General features: G+C 44.5%; 1 protein-coding gene across 1 annotated transcript in view; it reads right to left on the bottom strand.

Moving 5' to 3' along the window:
* The window catches only part of TMEM263 (transmembrane protein 263), a 32,576-nt gene extending 19,841 nt beyond the window's left edge, over positions 1 to 12,735 (bottom strand). Inside the window, exons 1-2 of the mRNA XM_039520393.1 lie at positions 12,630 to 12,735; positions 5,700 to 5,748 (exon numbers count right to left, since the gene is read on the bottom strand). The gene's annotated coding sequence lies outside the window, so the exon portion shown is untranslated. The remainder of the gene's footprint in view (positions 1 to 5,699; positions 5,749 to 12,629) is intronic.
* Positions 12,736 to 21,163: the final 8,428 nt, after the last annotated feature.

Here is a 21,163-nt window from a genome sequence, read left to right as displayed (position 1 = left end):
AGAAAAATTAAAGCGCTGATCCTGAAAATACTTAAGTAGGTACATAATTTTATCCATAGGAATAATCCTATTGACCTCAGTCGTATTACTCATATGCTTAATTTTAAACATATGCATAAGTGCCTGCAGCCTCGTGCTAAACATTTATTAAAGAACCTATTGGCATAAAATGTTTGTTGCTTCAAAACAAAATTGACCAGGTGGTTCTAACAATGAAAAGTTGTTTAAACTTTCAGTATATTAACATAGTTAAGTGTTTGTTTTCTTCAATCACAAGCCAAAATCCTCAAAAATAGAACCTTAAAATTACACACCTAAGGGAGGGATTTTTCAAGAGCTCCTAAATGACTTCGAAACCAAAGTCCCATTGATTTCAAACTGCAAACCCTGATGGAGTATAGCCTGGTCAAGGTGTTTCAACTTTCTTGATTTGAGGAATTTCAGTGTATCAGAAGATGGTGTTGGTCGCAACTGTAGAACAGGCTCCATGCTTATCAATTTTGTGTCGCTCTCCAAGAATGTGAATGAGATCCTGGATTTTATATACAATATTACTAGTCTGGACTTTAGTCTGTTTGCACATTATAAATGTGATCAAATCACGATCACTGGTACCTAAGCTATTATTAATTTTCATAATATAGAATTGCCCCAGAGTGGATACACTTTTTGAGTTAGGAAATAGTCATCTGTATTTTTAAATTTGGAGGATGTTTTAATACTGGCTGAATGTGTGATTCAAATTTAAGTCCCCCATGATCACGCAACATTTTTTCCTAAACATTATAGATAGGCACAGAAGGATGTTTTACACTTAGTTCTTTTGTTCCCTAATTGTTGGTAGGATTTCAGATTTTACATAGTAGATGGGGAAAAAAAACCTAAGAAGTTTCACACTTAAAAGCTTAACTCAGACTCACAGACTTAAAAGCCAGAAGGTACCATCATGATCATCTAGTCTGACCTCCTGCACATTACAAGCCACAGAACCTTCCCACCCACTCCTGTAATAGACCCATAACCTCTGGCTGAGTTAGTGAAGTCCTCAAATCATGATTGAAAGACTTCAACTCTACTGTAAGAAACAAATCCAGGGTCTCATTCACATCCTTATTGTTAGAACAATGCACACCCACCATGCCTTTAAAAGGGCCAATTTCACAAAGCTGAAAACAATTATGTCCCAAATCAGCTGGAAGGAAGAAATTAATCAGAAAAATGTAAATGCTACTTGTGAATTATTTAAGAACACTTTACAAGATGCCCCGAAACAAAACAAAATAATCAAGGAAGGCTGTACTGGTTAAAAAACCAACATGGTTTAGAGGGCAATTAAAAAAAGAAAGGGGAAGTTGATAGTAATGAATATAAATCTGAAGCTAGGAATTGCAGAAAATCGATTCAGGAACCAAAGGGACACAAGAGGAAAATCTATGGCCAAAGTTAAGGAGTTGTTTAAGTATATTAAGAACAAAAAGAATCCTAACAATGGTATTGGTCCATTACTAGAAGGAAATAGTAAACTTATCAATAATAATGCAGCAAAGGCACATGTGTTCAATAAATATTTCTGTTCTGTATTTTGGGAAAAAACAAGGATGTAGTCATATCATGATAACACTTTCCATTCCACTAGTATCTCAGGAGCATGTTAAACAGCTGCTACTAAAGCTAGACATTTATGTCAGCAGGTCCAGATAATCTGCGTTCAAGAGTTTTAGAAGGCTGGCAAAGAAGCTTGCTGGACCATTAATGCTGATTTTCAATAAATCTGAGAACACTGGGGAAGTTCCAGAAGACTGGAAGAAAGCTAATGTTGTGCCAGTACTCAAAAAGGTTAAACTGGATGACCCAAGTAATTATAGGCTTGTCGGTCTGACATCAATCCTGTGCATGATGATGGAGTAGCTGATGCAGGACTTTAATTAAAGGAGGGTAACATAATTAATGCCTATCAACATGGGTTTATGGAAAGCAGATCCTGTCTAACTTGGCATCTTTTTTTGATGAGACAACAAGTTTGGTTGATAAATGTAATAGTGTTGAGATAATACATCTAGACTTCTGTAAGGCATTTGACTTGGTACCACATGACATTTGATTAAAAACCTAAAAAGATACAATTAACATGGATTAATTGGTTAAAAGCTGCTATAGATCTCAAAATGCAACTGTAAACAGAAACTCATAATTGAGTGGGTGGGTTGCTAGTGGGGTCCCTTTGGGATCAATTATTGGCCCTATGCTATAACATTTTTATCAATGATTTGGAAGAAAACACAATCGCTGATACAAATTTGCAGATGACTCAAAAAATGGGGGAAATGAAAGGACAGGTCACTGATAGAGTGATCTGGATTGCTTGGTAAACTGGGCTCAAGCAAGCAATATGCGTTTTGATACATGTAAATGTATACCTCTAGGAATAAAGAATGTAGGCCATATTTACAGGATGGGGAACTCTATCCTGGGAAGGTTTGGGGGTCATGGTGGATAATCTGCTGAATGCGAGTTCCCAGTGCAACACATTGGTCAAAAAGGCTAATGTGATCCTTGAATGCACACAAAGAAGAATACTGAGAGGGAACAGAGAGGTTATTTTACCTCTGTATTTACCACTGGTCCAACTGTTGCTGGAATACTATGGCCAGTTTTGGTGTCCAGAGTTCAAGAAGGATGTTGATAAATTGGAGAGGGTTCAAAGAAGAGCCACGAGAATAATTAAAAGGATTAGAAAACATGCCTTGTAGTAATAGATTGTTAAACTAAACAGATTTAAGAAGCTCAAAGAGAAGGTTAAGGGGTGAGTTGATTACAGTCTACAAGTATCTACATGGGGAACAACTGCTTGATAAATGGAATCTTCATTCTAGCAGAGAAAGGTCTAACACGATCCAATGGCTAAACAAATTCAGACTGGAAATAAGGTATACATTTTAATAGTGAGGGTAATTAACCACTGGAAGGGTTGCAGTGGACTCTCCATCACTGGCAATTTATAAATTAAGACTTTAGGAATTATTTTGGAAAAATTCTATGGCCTGTGTAATACAGGAGGTCAGAATAGATCACGGTGGACCCTTCTGGCTTTGGAATCTACAAATCCAATTTAACAATTAAGACTAAAATTGGAAGTAAAGCATTAGCAACATGTAAATGAAAATCTGGTTTAAATAAAGAAAAATCAATTTTATTAATCAATTTTATCCATCCTGATATGACTTAACATTCATTATTAAAGTAGCAAATTACGTATTGAAAGCCTCCATTTTCCTATCAATTTTTCCAAAAAGTTGTCTTTGGTGGGCTGAAATTTTGCTAAGCATATTATTAGACTGAAATCTTCCTAACAGACTTATTTTCTGGCAAATGTGTAGAAAATCCATTCAGCTATTTTTGAGTTGTTGGGTCAGGAAATTATTTTCTGAAAAAAATACAAATGTTTATACATGGCTACTTCAAAAGATGGGTAGATCTCAATAAGAAATACTGTAGGCACGCGGCCCATCAGAGAAAGCAGCTGGCGGGCCTGCCAGTTTACCTGCAGCATCTGCAGGTTTGGCCGATCACAGCTGCCACTGGCCGTGGTTCACTGTCCCAGGCCAATGGGGGCTGTGGAAAACGGAAGCCAGCACATCCCTCGGCCCATACTGCTTCCCGCAGCCCCCATTGGCCTGGGACGGTGAACTGCGGCCAGTGGGAGCTGCGATTGACTGAACCTGCAGATGCTGCAGGTAAAGAAACCCACCCGGCCCGCCAGCAGCTTTCCCTGATGGGCCGTGTGCCAAAGGTTGCCAATCCCCTGCTGTAGGATGAAAACAGTAAATTATGTAGTTAAGCAATCAAAAAGTGGGGTTTTGCTTAAGTACAAAATAAACTGCTGTTTTAAGTTGCAGAGCTATGAAGTTATGCAAAAAAGCCATGCAACTATGTTATTATGTAGGTATTTTCAGAGCAGATAACTACACAGCTCTAAGATGCCACAGCTAGAGGTTGTTGATTCTCTTTTTATGTCTTCAAAGAAAAAAAAGTGCAGAAATGTACAATATGGAAACAGAGTTGCATATTTCAGAAAAATCAGGAACTATGTAAATTAGAATTCCTGTATCAATGTTAACTCATCTACATTGCAGATATTCAGCACTTTTGATTAACCAAGAGTAGGGAATCCATATGGGCTATTCTCAAAGGGGGTGTGGGGGGGGAAAAGAGTTACTTACCACAGTAAACAGTGGTTCTTGGAGAGGATGGCCCATATGGAACCCCATGTCTCAAATTAAGGATTCCTATATGTTAGTGAAAGAGGGTGGTTGGAGGGACAAGGTGGGCCCATCTGGGTTTTAAAGGACACTGTTTGCTAGAAGTTGTTGATTTTGTACAGGATTCTTGCATCAGACTGTGCAGGTTGGACAAAATACAGTGAGTATGACAGCTATTGAATATTTATTTTTATCCTCACTGTTCAATGAGTGAATCTGTCTCATTCACTGTATGCTAGCCAACCCGGGCATTTAAAGAGCTCTGAAACCTGGCCTCATTCATTACACAGAGTGTAATATGTCCACAGAAAAATGTTCAAAATGTATCCTCAACTACAATATAAATCCAGCTTTATGTGGATAATTGCAGAGAGAATGTAGCCAAAAATAAAGTTCTGTGAATTTTTGCCTCATTCCCCCTGCACCATCCAACCTGTATACTAAGTGAGATAGAAACATAAGACAGTATGAGTTAATGTAACTAAGAGGCACATCATAAAGCGTATGCACAAGCAGAAAAGTTAAAGTTGTATGAGGAACCTGAATTTTGGTACTACTTGATTTTTCAGTGTAACTCTGCAACCTTACCATACTTGAAATTCACATGATTGAATGTAGTTTTTGGATGGAAAACAAGTTCTTAGAATACACAAGATACACTCTCAATAAGGCAAGAGCCCTTGAAGGCCCTACCTCATTTAATTCACATTACTAGATCATTCAGAATGAGACAAGGTTTCTATGAAGCACTGCCTCATTGCATATGTTCTGTGAGTGTGCATATACACTTGCACGTGCAATGTGGTATTTTTCTATTTTCTCTCACATGTGCACAATGCTAATAAAACATAGGGAGATCATTAGTTTAAAAGCTTCCTGTATGTTAAAACCCAGTGCACATGTCAAGTCCAGTTTTCAAACCCTCAACTTAGTTAAAATCCATTTAAAATCATTTGACCAAGAGGCACATCTCCAACGTAGGGTCTGTTTCTGTCTAAACTGTTGAGGTACTAGAGCCATTCAAAACAGGAATTGTAGTTTCTCTTCTTTAACATACAGGCAGAAGTATTTATCACTTTCCATATTCAAAAAAATAAATGGCTGAAAAGGTTTTGACTAATCTTTCAAAAACCCTCGTTCTTGCAGACAACAGATATGGAAAGTTTCAGGCCAAAAGATGAAAGTTTTACAGAACTATTGAAAAAAATAAGAAGTTCTTTAGAACAGAAAATGAATATGGGTAGGCAACCTTATGCACAGGAGTTACTACAGGTGCCAAATACAAGAGTCTACTCAGGATGTACAAAATGATAAAATTTAACACTTCTGTAGGTACCTGAACAAAACCAGAAAGTATTAGAAAATGCTAAGATTAGTTGTGTAACCTTCATGTGCATTAATACAGTTATTGCACTGAATAAAACAAAGGTTATCACTTACCAATATATTACTTCATTCGGCAGTTTCCACAGTAATATTCTATATAAACCTAAGAGAAAGTAACATTTTTCATTACATCTTACAGAGCAGTGTTTCCAAAGTGATTTGCTTACTTGTGTCATTCTGCCATGTATTTGTGGGCCTCTCACTGTACACCCTCTCCCCCAAAACAATATCATAAGGACACCTAAGTACTAAAGGAAGGAGCCAACATTTCACAAGTTTTATTTCACCTCTAACATCTGTGGTCTTGGGCAATGGGAATACTGTCCACCTTCTCCACATGCTGTCATGTGCAAGACTTGGGAACTAGGTGTCAAGATGGAAACTTTCCTTAACAAGCTGGGGGTGGGTCTTAAACCAGCAATTTGTGCAGAATTTTAGCTTTCATTTAAAAGAGTTTGGTTTCTAGTTGTTACTGTTTAGATTACCTTCCAAACATGAACTAATGCAGCACTATCTTTCTGAGTTTGCAGGCAAAAAACCCCCAGTGTTTCCACAGCTAGGTGTCCCAAGCAGCAGCGTGAAATCTACATAACTGGTGTTTCAATTATGCTATTCAGAACCCTGTGGGAAGGAGTGAAACCGACAAGAAGCAGGTCAATTTTACTTTGGTACTGCTGCTTGGAAAGATTATGAGATGGGGCTGCAGTAGGCACTAGAACTATTTACCTGGGAAAAGTGCTCCAAACCAACCAATTACCATGTCATGCTTAGGAAGGGGTGGAGAACTACCATCCCCCTATATGCTCCCAAACAGTAAGGAGCAATAGTGGGCAAGCCGCTGGGGGGTCCACCAGACCATTTGTTTACATTTGCACGGCTGCCTGCAGCTCCCAGTGGCTGCAGTTTGCCATGCCTGGCCAATTGGATCTGCAGGAAGTGGCGCAGGCCGGGCCACCACTTCCCGCAGCTCCTATTGGCCGGGAACAGCAAACCACGGCCACTGGGAGCTGCAGGCAGCCGTGCAAATATAAACAAACGGTCTGGCGGCCCGCCAACGGCTTACCCTGATGGGCTGTGTGTGGCCCACAGGTTGCAAGTTGCCCACCACTGGTCAGGAGGCTTGGAGACTGAGGTCATGAGGAAAGTGTTCCTCCTCCTTTCCAGCAAACATAGGAGACTTCAAAATGTATCGGACACTTACTAGCCATAGGCTCATACAAAAGATGCAGCCCCGAAACAAGATGCAGGGAACTGCACCTTAAAAAGAATCTTAGCACTTTCTACTACAGCATAAGAAGGGAGACTGGAAAGAAAGCCCTCCCACTAAGGTTCTCAACAGGGTATTGTTCCCATGTTGATTACCCCGATTACTAATTCCCTAATTTAAACCTTAGTGCTAGTGTTATGATTAGAAATGCTCAATCTTCTTCGGCATGCCCATGGGTTTCCACGTCCAGCAGACAACTGAGGATACCATTGTGGAAATCCTATGAGATGTGGCCAGGATCAACTCCTCCCTACTGGCACCATGGCAGAAGATCAATGCCTTGAACACCTTCCTGATCCCCCCGTATTTCATTCATCCTGAGGGGATCTGCTGTGGCGAAGGTACCTCTTAACAAAGCAAACACCACCACCAGACAGCTGGTGAAGAAATGGATGTTTCTTCCCCAGAGGGCCAGCAATGACCTGGTGTACATCTCACACAGACACGGCATCACCAAAGTCCCATGAATGGGTCATCCGTGTGATGTTGTGGTGATCACTCACACCTTCTGCCTTGCCCAGACGCCATGGTGAGGAAAATCACAGGAAGTGCTATGCAGGATGCCATCAAGAAATGAATCGCAAGGACCCCCTTCAACCAAGATGTCGCCACGTACCTGAATGGCTCCCTGGAAGAATTTGGAAGAGAGGGAGGAGACTTTGCTTCACTCTGGGCTCATGCCCGCAACACTACATGACAACTGAAGTATCGGCTGCCACTGGACATGGTGCGAGGAACGCCAGGAACCCTGGTGCCACAGGTGAAGAATACAGATCACACCATCACCACTCCAAGAGCTAGAACCATGCTGGAGAAGACCCCGAAGGATGCCATCTGCTGCCAATATGTGGAAAACCAGAAACAGAAGCCGGAGCAGGGCAAGGCATTCGAGGTGAAGTGCAAGTGGGACACCAGCAACCACTTTCTCCCGGGGGGCAGCTTCACCCGATTTGCCGACTGGAGGTTCATCGACAGGGCCTGGTTCAATTGCGTCCCGCTGAACGGAGCCGTCCACCACGGGAATTGGGACAAGAGATGCAGTAAATGCGGCTACGCTAACGAGACGCTACCCCACGTCCTGTGCAGCTGCAAGCCCCATTCCAGAGCCTGGAAGCTGCATCACAATGCCATCCAAGATCGCCTGGCCAGAGCTATCCAGCCGCTGTAAACACCGCCATCCTCAGAAACGACACCAAACTGCAACCAGACATCATCACCACCAACAAGGACCGGAAGAAGATCATCATGATGGATGCCACAGTGCCCTTCGAGAACAGGACCACGGCCTTCCATGATGCCCAAGCTCAAAAGGTAGAGAAATATGCCCCTCTGGCCGAAACCTTGAGAGCTAAGGGTTACCAGGTTCAGACACACACACACTGATCATCGGAGCCTTGGGCGCATGGGACCCCGGTAACGACCGAGTGCTGAGAGAATGCGGGATCGGTCAACGCTACACTCAGCTGATGCAGCAACTCACGAAGTTGGACGCCATCAGGTGGTCAAGGGACATCTACATAGAACACATCACCTGACATCGGCAATACCAGGAGAGATGAGCTGGAGTTCCGATGAGAAGGGCAGTCAGGAAAGTAACCAAAATACTTTCCTCATGGATTGTATTTTCTAAAGGGACAACCTATCTAATTCTCAATTACTGAGGGACAATCTCTACTCATTGATATATTTTGCTTTCCACAACCAAATCTCTGTACAACTTTCCATGAGTGATGTACCCGAGTATTTGGATTCTAATACCTAAACTGTACTGTTAAAATCGATTCACCTAAATTTGGGTTATTGCTGATTATGTACTCTATGTATCATATGAGTTTGAAAAACAAACTTTGTATTTGTGGATAATCTAAGCACTATACCCAGATGCACAGACACTTTTTTCAACCTATTATATAATTTTTTAACATTAGCTTTAATTAAAAAAAATTAAATCTGTTCTTATTAGTTCAGCATCCGCCCAGACATACTGTGGGTCATGCTACTTTCCAGGAGAGGGGCATGTCTTGTTTTTGCTGCCCCTCTCAAGAAATCTATTTCAGTTAACTTAGGTGACTGGTCTGAAGTTTGTTGGGTTTCTGAAACAAGAGACAATGCATCAACAGCATCATACACTCAGCCAGAAATGCATTAAGGCCACAACAGTGTGACCGCTGTTAGTATTATTATGGGAAACAGGATTTCTATTTAAAACCCAGTTTTCAAGCCTCTCTAAAATCTACACACAGAGTAAGATCAGCCTGAGAACTGATGTACCATTTCTGGGGCCAGGACCAGGGTGTAGTTTGCAGGGCAAATTTGAGGTCAGTTGATCAAAGTGTACCTGAGATACTGACCCTCCTCCATACGAGCAGCTTTAAATTGTAAATCTTTTTGTAAACTTTTTTTGGTGCAGAAAGAAAGAGAAGAAAAGAAGGAGAAATCAAACAAAAAATATCTATCCCTGAACTGTGATCTAGTATCCAGCAACAGGCTCAAGCTCCAGAAGTATAGCAAGAAAAATACTGGATGTTCTTTGGTTCTGGAGATGAGCCATTCCTGGATCAATGCTGAAGTGGGGAGGTGCCAGCTGCGAACAAGACCACCACCAAAGAAAGAACAGTACCAACTAAAAGCAGGCTCATTGAGGAAGTCTGCAGGAGCCAGCGCAGTTAGTGAGCAATCTATCACATTAAAAAAATAAAACGTTAGAAGTCTGAAAGTGCAGAGTCAAGGTAACATTTCTCTCACACAATACCAACCTTAACTCTGTCCCTGTAGTAATGCCAAGAAGAACTGGGAACACTGCAATACCTAACCCTAATAGAACTTGAAATTTTCTCTACACCCATAACAATCTGAAATCAGAACTCCTTACTTATGTACTCCAATGGACCCTCAATATGCTATAGACAGCATCACTGCTCTGGAGAGTACTTGCTGCTGGTAGACAGAGATCACACTGCAGAAAAAGGTTTAGGTAGGTGCAAAGTACTGAATTAAATGGGGCAGAGCTAAGGTTATGCAAAGGGACCTTCACTCTACATTTGCTTGTTTTCCCACATATTTTGGAAATTAAACTCATGGCAAGGAAAGTTGCCTGTCCCCCACTATCTAACGTCTCTCATCCACTACCAAGATGTTATCTCCAATCTCCACTTTGCCAGTGAAGTCAGCCTTCATTGCCTACTAAGTTTTCCAAATGAGCACCTTTGTGCTGACTCTTATGCCTGGGATGAGTTCCTTGTCCTCTTGCAAATTCCTCATTACATTTTCTTTGCTAGGATACCTAAAAAATTAAAACTTGACTGTTCTTGTCTTATACTTAGATTGTAGGCTCTTTGGGGCAGGGACCTTCTGTTTGTTAAGAATTTGTACAGCATCTAGTACAATGGAAGAGCAGCAAAGAATCCTGTGGCACCTTATAGACTAACAGACGTTTTGCAGCAGACGTCTGTTAGTCTATAAGGTGCCACAGGATTCTTTGCTGCTTTTACAGATCCAGACGAACACGGCTACCCCTCTGATACTTAGTACAATGGAGTCTAGGTTGATGACATAGGTGCCTAGGCTCTACCGCTATACCAATATGAACTCTGAGTGCCTGCAACCTTGACTTAATGGCAACAAAGGGTTTTGGCTTTTTAAATGAATTTGTTCTTGTGACAGACAAGTAAACAAGTGTTTACTGGGTAGCCTTAGAAGTTGGTGTACATATAAGCTAATGTTAATTTGTGCATTTAAATTACCTTCCCACCTACAAAATTCTATACACATTCTGCAATTGTTTTCTATAGGAAATCTACCATATCTTCATTCAGAGGGCTGCAAGCGAGAGCTTTAACAAACAAGTGCAATGACCTGCCCAACAATATTTGCACAGAGATTGTCTATTAGCTTAGTGCAACCATCACAGCTAGTGGTGTGGCTGTAAAATAATGAGTTTATTTTCAGGCTACACCACGTAGGGAGCTGCATTAAGTCAATAATGACCAACTTTAAGTAATGAATTATTTGCATACAATTTGTGGAACCTTATTCACATATATTTTGCCATAACAGCCTATTTAGGAGACAATGCAACTTACTATGGGGAACACTGGTAAAAACTCATTTTCTCTCTCTCTTTAAATGGTCTCGGTGCCACAAGATGGGACAGAACACCACACTCAGAAGGTGTGTTGGTTACATACTTCCCCTAGCATAGGAAGGGCATCCCAAGCTTCAGCACTTCCGCTTCAGACACTTCCCAGCTGGTAAAAACTGTGACAGGTGCTTAATATTTTACATTACTACTGTAACCCAAAACAATTCTGAATTGATAAAGGATAGCGCAAACAAAGAATGAAAGAAACAAAGAGAAATGATCAAGGAAGAAAAGATTTTCAGATGAAATTGTGACAGAACAGCTGAAGCAGACAGCTAAAGGAAAAGAGTAATAGCTGCAGAGAAGGCTTTCACACCAACTGTTGCTCCACTCTTCCATAGAATCTTATTTATTGCAAGGGTCAGCACCAGCCAGATTCTTGAGCTAGCCTGAAGTCCATGGAGAAATTAAGAACCCAGGCACTTTTGAGCTGGATCCTGAAGTTAACTGAGAACTAGAGGAATCCAAGGCTGTAATGCAGTCCAATTTCTTTCAACTTGCAAACACAGGTAACATCACTGTGACATTCATTCACTCTGCAGTGAACCAAGGAGTACTGTTTTGAAGCAAAATCCTGCTCCATCCCCTGGTGTTTTTCCTCCTCCATTTTATATTTGGAAATCTCCTAAATCAGGTTTTAGGACAAAGAACATACAAGCAAATTTCCACATAAGTTGTGAGGAGACAGTTTATCATTTCACTTCTATTTTGAGTAAGCGCTGGGCACTTCTGGCCCAATGTAGCCAGCTGTCAGATGTGGCCTGAAAACAAACTTGAGTGACATTATAACCCCTGCCTTTCTGGCTGCAGTTCCTTTCAATGGGGACCCTGAAGCCAGAGAGAGAACTTCTTTGGACAGCAGGAATGACGTGGCAGGAGAGGCAGTGATTTAACCTGGAGTCTCTGCGACAGGCTGCCTGGGCTCCTTCTTTGCCCCCACCCCCTTCTGCTCTTCCACGTTGTACACAACCTCCGGCTCCTGACACAAAGTGTGAACACCTCCCTCCCCTGCCAGCTTGCACAGAAGGCCGAATTCTACTCTCAGTTACACTTGGCCAAGCCCCTACTTGGGGGGGGGGGGCGCTGCAACTAACGCCCCCAAAGCAGCTGATGCTAACTTCCCTGGGGGGGGGGGGGTGTTAAGGAGCGATGTGCGTGTAGTACAGCTAGACACATCACACCCACCGCTTCCCTTCTGCAGCACGGAGGGCAGCACAGTCACCCCCTAAGGCACAACGAGGCCCGAGGAAGAGCAACGGGAGCCCCGGGGCAGGTTACACAGGGAGGGGGCCCCGGGCAGGACCTTCCTTTGTGCCCTCTCCCACCCCCCACCCGGGCTGGCTGCTCGGGGCGGCTCTGCCCCCGGCAGGCTCCCTCCCACCAAGCAGGGCCCCGGGAGGGTCCAGCAGAGACACCCCTCCCCGCTGTCGCGACACAGCCCCCCCCCTCGCCCGGGCTAATGGGAACCCAGCTCCTCTCGCGCCACGCGAGAGCGGAACCCCCGGCCCCCGCCAGCGCTGCCCGGCCCCCGCCGCTCCCCCGGGCTCCCCGGCTGCTCCGGCCCCGCGCTACTCACCCGCCGGCTGCAGCCCGCTCCCTGCCCGGCGCAGACTTTACTCTCCTGCGCCGCTGCTGCTGCTGCTACCGCGGCCGCTGCCGACGTGGCGCCCTACGCTGCCCGCCCCGTCCGCCCCGCAGACCCCGCCCTAGCCCGGCCCCCACACGCCGGAGGGGCGCGCAGGCGCTGGCTCCCCGCCTGCCTCCATGTGTCGTCCGGGCCAGGCAGGGGTACGGTCCTTAGGGCCTCACCCTTCAGGAGCCGACTGGTTGTGCAGGGTGATGGGCCCTAGCCCCGCCTCACGTGGCCCTGCGCGGGGGGAGGTCGGGGGTGGAAGACCAGCCAAACTATGGTCTGTTCCCCTGTCCCTACGTCTCTCCCCCAAACTCCTGCTCTTAGAGTGCTGTGGTGTGGTTAAGCAGCACAATCCCCCACCCCGTGGCCATCTACGGCCTGGCTACACCTGATTGCTGGGCTCTGTGAAAAATTTCATGCCCCTGATGGTGGAGTTAAGTCGACCGAAAAGCCCCAGTGTCCGACAGCGCGTTAGGTCTACAGGAGAATTCTTCCTTCCACCTAGCTACTTCCTGTGGGAGAGGTGGATTTACTGTAATGAATGATGAAAGAGCACCTCCCACCCCTGTAGTCGGTGTCTATGTTCCAGTGGTACAGCTGCAGCTGTCACATTTCTAGTGTAGATATAGCTTAAAATGTAGGTGCACCTAGCTACATCACTCAGGGCTGCTAAGAATTTCACTCCCTGCCTGAGGGAATTAGATCAACCTAATCCCCACTCTAGACAGAGCTCAATGAACAGAAGAATTCTTCTATCAACCATGCTACCTACCACCTCATGATGGCACAGATTTACTACAGTGACAGAAAACCCCCTTCCATTGCTGTAGTAAGTGTCCTCACTGCAATGGCATAGCTGCAGCACTTCAGCCACGTCACTGTGTAGACATAAGTCATGAGTACACTACAAACTTTTGCTCACTTATCTGGCCAGGTGACAATGCCTACTCCATGGAGCAAATGATCCCCTGCTTCGAGCAATGCCGAGCTACTGGAGCTTGTCAGCGTTTGGGAAGAGGAGGCTGTGCAGGGACCCAGGATGCCCTGCGATCACCACCCCCCACAAGACCCATGGTCAAACTGGAAAGAGCTGCACTATGGGATAGCTGCCCTAGAGCGCTGCTCTCATCTGTGATGGAAGTGCTGCTAATGTAAACACTCTCTGACACCAGAGGAATGAAGTGAGTACACAAACCAGCACTTTACTTTCACTGGTGAAACTTACAGTCAGGGCCAGCTCTACCATTTTTGCCACCCCAAGCCAAAACAAAACAAAACAAACAAAAAAAACCCGCTCAGACTGCCCTCCGAACTACTGAAACAAACAAACAAAAAAAGCTGTTCAGACTGTGCTGCCCCAAGAATAGACAGAATGCTGCCCCTTAGCATGTGCCGCCCCAGGCACGTGCTTCCTCCGCTGGTGCCTGGAGCCAGCCCTGCTTACAGTACAAAAACTCTCATACCCTGAGTGACATAGTTATACTGACCTAATCCCCTGTGTAGGCAGCGCCTCCCATTGACATAGCTGCTGCCTCTCAGGGAGCGGATTAACTATGTCGATGGGAGAAGTCTTTCATCAGTGTAGCAGCATCTTTACTAAAGCACTACAGTGGCATAGCTGCCGCGCTATAGCGCTCTACCTGAAGACAAGCCCTTAGTATATTGCTTGTGCATGTGCACACTTGGCTCCTTGCATTGGTGCTGCACATACTCACCAGGAATACTTGTGTCAATGCCCGGTGTGGTGCACCATGGTTTAATGGGTAGATATCCCAGTGTGCAACCTGTGACCGTCCAGCGCCCTGTCTTGTGGGAACTTTTGGCACTACATGGTGGGGGAGAAACAATTTACGCAAGGGTGACTGGTAGCAAGAGGTCAACTTCCAGCGTGCAATTATCTCCATTCCATAATATCATCTATATCCCATAATTTTTGCACCTTTTTAAAATAATCCCATGAACCTGCATGGCCCTTCTCGCTGTCTGCCATTTCTGACAGAAGTATGGCCTCTGTACAGCCCTGCACTATGTCATGAATGTTGGAAGCACAGGACACACTATCCTTCATTATTTGCAGAGCCGCAAGAAGAACCAAATCAGCATCGAACATGACAATTTCTTGGAGGACAGATTGCTGCGGGACATAGCGAGAACAAATTCAAGACTGTAGGTGGCATTCACAGAGTAGTTGCAGATGGTGGAGTGCTGGTTTATTTGTTAGTCTCTAAGGTGCCACAAGGATTCCTTTTTGTTATTTCTGGATCTGTGTGCTGAGTTTGCTCAGTCCAGCACAGGGACACCAGAAGAAGAGCTGCAATGAAAATGAAGAAGTGAGTGGCAATCACACTGTGGAAACTTGCAATGCTGGATTGCTACTGGTTAGTGAGAAATCATTTTTGAGTTGGAAAATCCACTGCGGAGGCTGTTGTCATGCAAATGTGCAGGTCCTTTACTGTCTCCTGTTACTCAGGACTGTGACTCTCAGCAATGTGCAGGACATAATGGACAGATTTGAAGCAGTGAGCTTCCTGAACTGTGGTGGAGCAATAGACAGGACACATATCCCTATTTTGGCACCAGACCCTCTTTGCCACAAAGTACATGAATAGAAAGAGAAATTTTTCTATGCAAGCATTGTGGATCACACAGGACACTTAGCTGACAATAGTGTGGACTGGTCAGGGAAGGTACATGACGCTCACATCTTTAAGAACCCAGGGTTGTTCAGAAATCTGCAAGCAGGGTCTTTCTTTCCCAACCAGTGGATTACCATTGGTGATGTTGAAATGCCCCTTACTCCTCTGGCTCATGAAGCTGTACACTGGCCACCTTAACAGCATCAAGAAAAAATCCAACTACTGGCTCAGCAGGTGCAGAATGACAGTTGAATGTGCTTTCGGTAGATGCTGGTGTTGTTTACTCACAAGACTGGATCTCAGTGAAAAAAAAATCTCAATGATTATAGTTGCCTGCTGTGTCCTGCAAAATATCTGTGAAGCAAAGGGTAAAAAAAGTTGCTGATGGGGTGGAGTGCAGCGATGAAGCAGCTGTATGTTGCATTTGAACAACGCAACACATGGCGATTAGAAGAGCTCAATGCAGAGCTATCCGGCTCAGGGAAGGTTTGAAAGAGCACTTTAGCAGTGACCCACAGTAATGCGTTGCAGTGTACTGTGCTCTACATGGCCCTGCTGTTTTGGGGCCTATTAGGAAATCTGTGGTGCTTGGTGCCCACCAGTGAATATAGCACTGTCAATGCACCTATTAATTTTGTGGTGCATAATGTACTGTTGTAATTATTACATTGTGTCACTGATCCTATGAGTTGTGTCACACTGTACAATAACAAGTAAGTGGGTGCTCTCAGAGCTGCTAGGTGTTCTGCAGCATATACTGTGAATTATTAAAGATGAATTATTTTTCAAATAATAGAATTTTATTCAGTAACAAAACCAGTGCAAAGAAAAATCTGTGTAATTTAAAAGCAAATACATTAATAAATTAATGGAACAGAATTTAGCAAGGAGAAAGAACATTCATGTCCCTTTTACCTGCACATACAGCAACCATGGCTCTCACAGGTCAGTGTATGGTGAAGCTGTGGTTGTCCTTATTGTCCCCCAGTGTGGAGGTAGGGGTAGGCATGCAGCCCCTGATGCCACATGGAATGTTGAGGAGGGATATAGGGAGCTGCTGTACTGGAGTTCTCCATGCACTGCATAGGGAGGTGAACCCATGATTGTTGAACCTATAGGTCCACAAGAGACTGCACCATCTACATTTGCTGCCAAAGAAGCCCCATTATGTCCTGGTGCAGCTCCCTCTCCTTTTCCTGCGGGGACTCCTGGGCCTTACTCCTGTCTTCTCTTTCCTTTTCCAGGCTGTTTGCAATATTCACCCTCTAGGCCCCTTGCTCACGGTCTGATGCAGCACTTGCTTGCAGGATCTCGCTGAACTTGTCATCCCAAGTCCTCTTCTTTCTCCTCCTGACCTGGCTCAGGTGTTCGATGGATGTGGACAGCAGACCCCTCAAGGCTGCAACAGCTACAGATAAAACACACAGAGATAGCATTGTCAGTATAGTCACAATGGAAAGCGAACGTTAAGATTCAGAACTCCCTTCCCTTGCGCCCCCTAAAGTTTTAAACAAGACACGCTCATTGACACTTCTGTTTTGGAGTGCTCGTGCACGGCACCACTCACAGCACCAGGCATGGTGAGTATGGCCTTCCGGGGGGAAGGTAATGAGGAGGGAATTCCTCAGTTGCATGAAGCTTTGAGTATAAGGCAATGGCACTGAACACGGGCACCATTTTCCACTGGTAGTGGTGAATTTAGCTGTTATCTCACTCATGATGGTAGCAAAAACACAGAGCACAGCTGCTGCTGGTGGCTGAAGTCTTCCTGGCCCATATGCTACTAGCCTGTGTATTGCAATGGTGCCTGCTTAAGTTATTGCTGACTGGCTTGGGAAAGTGTCCTACCGTGGAGAAAGAAACAAGGCTGCCATCCTAGAAACCTTCACAAGAGGGTTGCAGAATAGCTCCATGAAAGTTTCATTGAGATCTCTCAGGAGGATTCAAGGGACACCACTGCATACACATGCAACCTGCTCTGCATATCCCAACCTGCCTGACTCTACAGGGGAATGAAAAATTACCAACTCTAGCTCTCTCTGTTGTATCATTACATCTTCTAAGTAAATTAATTAAAAGTCAATAGCTGTGTCCTGTTAAGTTGGGGGTGCCAATCAGTGCATTATTGTAGTGGGAAATACAATTACACACTTACCTGGAGTTCCTTCCTCTGATCACGCTTTCCTGAGCTTGACTGCTGAGACTGCGGTGCAGTCTCAAACAGGTCCCTCCTTGTGGCATAGCTGGCTGCATGCCCCCATCTTCCTCCTCCACTTTCTTGCTGTTCATGCCAAGGGCCTGTGACTCAGGTATCCACAGTGGTGTGCACAGTGGTGGAGAGGTGCATGCTGCTCTTTGCCGCTCTATGGCATGCAGCTCTTTGTAAAAGCTGCTCTGCAGCTCTGCACAGGATCAGTTGTTTGCCTCTCTGGCCTTCTGTGTGCCTGATGCAGCTCCTTCACTTTCATGTGGCAGAGCTGGTGATCCCTGTTGTATCCCTTCTCCTGCATCCCCCCCCTGCAATCTGCTTGTAGACATCCATGTTTCTGTGGCTGGTCCATAGTGCTGCCTGCACAGCCTCTCCTCTTCAGAAGCCCAGAAGATCCAATATCTCCCAACTACTCCAAGCTGGAGCATATCTGGAGCATGTTGCTGGCATGGTCTGCTAGACAGTTGTGCACAACAATGGACAGCTGCTAGGTGTGCTTGCCAAGGTGGATAATCAGGAAAAAGCATTTCAAATGTGTGGGGCTTTAAAGGGGTAAGGAGGCCTTCTGATCTCTGTGAACCCTGGGCAGTATTGTACACAATTATGACCAGAGCAGTCAGTGTTAGGCATTGTGGGACAGTTGCTGGAGAACTGTTAGGGTTAACATGAGTAACTCTGTGTCTACACTTGTGCTGCATTGACCTCAATACACCGACCATGGCTCAGTGCTGCTCAGGGAGGAGATGTTACTGCATTGCTGTAATGGGTCACATACATCGATGGGAGACTCATTTAAACGTAGCCATATGCGCAGATAGGTAGATGCTAGGCAGCTTACAATGACCTAACTTTGTAGTGTAGACCAGGTCATACCCTAACAAGCAGGAGACTGAAATCAGAGGCCTAGGACAGCCCCTTTCCTGTGTGCAGGCCTGGTCTCACTTCTGTTGAGCCCAAGGACAGTTCGCCCTTAGTTGGGCTGCTAACAGCCCCAAAAGGCCAAAACCAAAGTGATGGAATGGTGCAGGTTAGTAGGGTCCTAGCCGGGTCACATTTCCTCCAGCCACACCACCGGTACTGTCCAAGGGAAGCACAGGAGCCTTTCCAGCCCCAGAGTACAGTGCTGATCCTCTTTAGACCAGCTCTACACCTGCAATGTGCAAGCTGACATTCATATCGTGCCTTTTATCCCAGCTATGGTATGTATGTGCAGCACGCCTGAAATGTCACTTGTACGGAGGACAGTGGCAGCCAATTAGCACAGGGCTCAGGAAGTGAGAATTTGTTAGCCAACACCACCAGGGCAAATCCCTGTTCTGAATGCTGGCTAAAAATGAAGAGCTGAGTAGCATGCAGCTTTGAACACATGTTTAGAAATAGGGATTCTGTCTGCCTGCAAGAAAATTAAATAAACCCCACGACTTTTTGTTAGGTTTCCACTGTTGTGTGAGTGCTGGTTGTCACCCTCCACTCCAAAGGGGTTGCATTTCAGTTATGCTTTACCTAGGTAGGGCAATATTCTTCCCCCTGTTTCTGAAAACAAAGGAGAGCCAAAACCACTAGCTCCTGGCTAAGTATATAGAAGAGTGTAGAAGTGAATGCTTGAGGCCTCCTTCCATACACTTCTCCACTGCAGCTCCATTAGCTTACCCCTGGATTTGCAGGGGGACATAGTGCAGATGGGGGTTAAGCTGGTGAGAATCTAATCTCTTGCAAAATGCTCCTCTCCACTACCGCTCAGATTTTTTTATGTGAAATCCAGTCAGACTAGACTGCTAGTGCCACAGACTGTTGCTAGAATCAGAGACTTCCCTCCGTGGCTGCTCTTGTGAAGCTGTAGTGGGAGTCAGTGGTGGAGTAGCTGTGCATAAGCACGGGCTTGCCTGGGTGTCAATACGCCTGGTGGCTTAAAGAGCTAAAATCCCTGCCCACTGCATGGGAGGAGACAAACTCTGTCCTTCAAGGTAGCTTGGCTTTGAGAAGGGAAACTCATAGCATTTCTGGTCCCCTGCATGGGAAAATCCCAGCTAGGGCAGAATAAGGCCCCTAGTTTGTAAAACAATTTGAGACCCTTCCGGATTTAAAAGGTATCAGAGATGCAAATTATTATTATTCTTTAAAGATGCCAAACACACAGGATTCCCACTCTGAAGTCTCACCTCCCTAAAGTGAGACAGGTCAGGAACTCTCCTGGCTGTTAGCATGTGTTGGCAGTTGGGAGAAAGCCCCTTTCCGTATCCCATTCCAACTGCTACAGCTCCCTCAGTCTACAGCCTTCTCCATCAGTCCCTCTCTGACCAGAGTCAATGAAGGAGCGCTCCCCAGGAACTGTGCGCTGGGCTGCATCCATTGCTGCTCCAGCTCTTCAGGAATCTGCCTTTCAACTGCTCCGCTGCATCCTTTATTGGTGAATTCCTTTTCAATTGTTTGAGATAAATAATTTTTTTCTGTCCATTCTGAGCCTTTAAACTGAGGTGAATATAACAGATTATTTAGATACATTGCTCAGCTTCTGTGGGATAGGTAAGCCTGAAGCTCTGAGAGAAGCCGAGCAATGTTCCACTTGAAGCCTTTAATTGTCGATAGGCTTTAGGATAAGGGCTGTCTACAAATGTTTTGCCTACTATTGTTACATATAACACTTTAATATTCTTGCTTGCATATATATACCTGCCCCTGGAAATTTCCACTACATGCATCCAACAAAGTGGGTATTCACACACGAAAGCTCATGCTCCAATACGTCTGTTAGTCTATAAGGTGCTACAGGACTCTTTGCTGCTTTTATAAATTTAAGTCAATACAGGGAAAAAAATCACTTTTTTCAGTTATTTTTAAACATCTGGTTTCACTGTAAAAAAGAAACTTACTGTCAGAGTCCCACGGTTGTGTTCTTTTTTCACACAGCAAAAAGGAGGGGAAAAGTGCTTGTAAAACCACAAAATTTGGCAGGTAGGCCTCAGAAACAGGTGTAGTAACTGTAACTGCGTTTACAAATTGACTAGATTACAAATTGACAGTGTCCCTTTAATCTTTCTATGCAGCACTTTTAAAGGGGGGGGTTAAAAAGGTAGTCAAACGTTTTTTGCGCATCAAAAAGTTTCAATTTGGGTGAACATGCAAGTTGATTCTTATTTTCTCTCATTGTAATCAGCTCCTTTTTTTCCATGCACTAATCTACTTTCTTCCCGGCCTTCAAATGCCTCCTTAAAACACACTTCTTCCATGATGAAACCTTTCAGTAAAGATTTATCTAATCTGTGTGCTAACTGCATGACCTTCCATCACTGTAGTAGTATATGAGCACCTTGCCAAGAATTTAAAAATAGAAACACTCTTTCTCTTCCCCTTCTAAGCATGTAGGAGGTACAGTGTGACTAATTTAGAGGTCATTTGAGTCTGTGTGTGAAGAAATAACTGAAGGAAAGCCAAGTCAAAGAAAGAAGTTTTGTATTAGTTCTGTAAGCAGCACATTCTGTGATTTTTTTTAAAAAAAATATATTACAGTACCACTCCAGGCTTTTCAGTCAGGATCAGGGCTTCATTGCACTGGGTGCGGTACAAACACTGAGTAACAGACAGTGCACCTATGCTAAAGATGGTCATTCTTCTCTCCTTACATAAATGGAGTT

The sequence above is a fragment of the Mauremys reevesii genome, linkage group 1 (assembly GCF_016161935.1).
Source record: "Mauremys reevesii isolate NIE-2019 linkage group 1, ASM1616193v1, whole genome shotgun sequence".
Taxonomy (NCBI): Eukaryota; Metazoa; Chordata; order Testudines; family Geoemydidae; genus Mauremys; species Mauremys reevesii.
The sequence above is the reverse complement of the archived record's forward strand: the minus strand, read 5'-3'. Positions and strand labels throughout refer to the sequence as shown.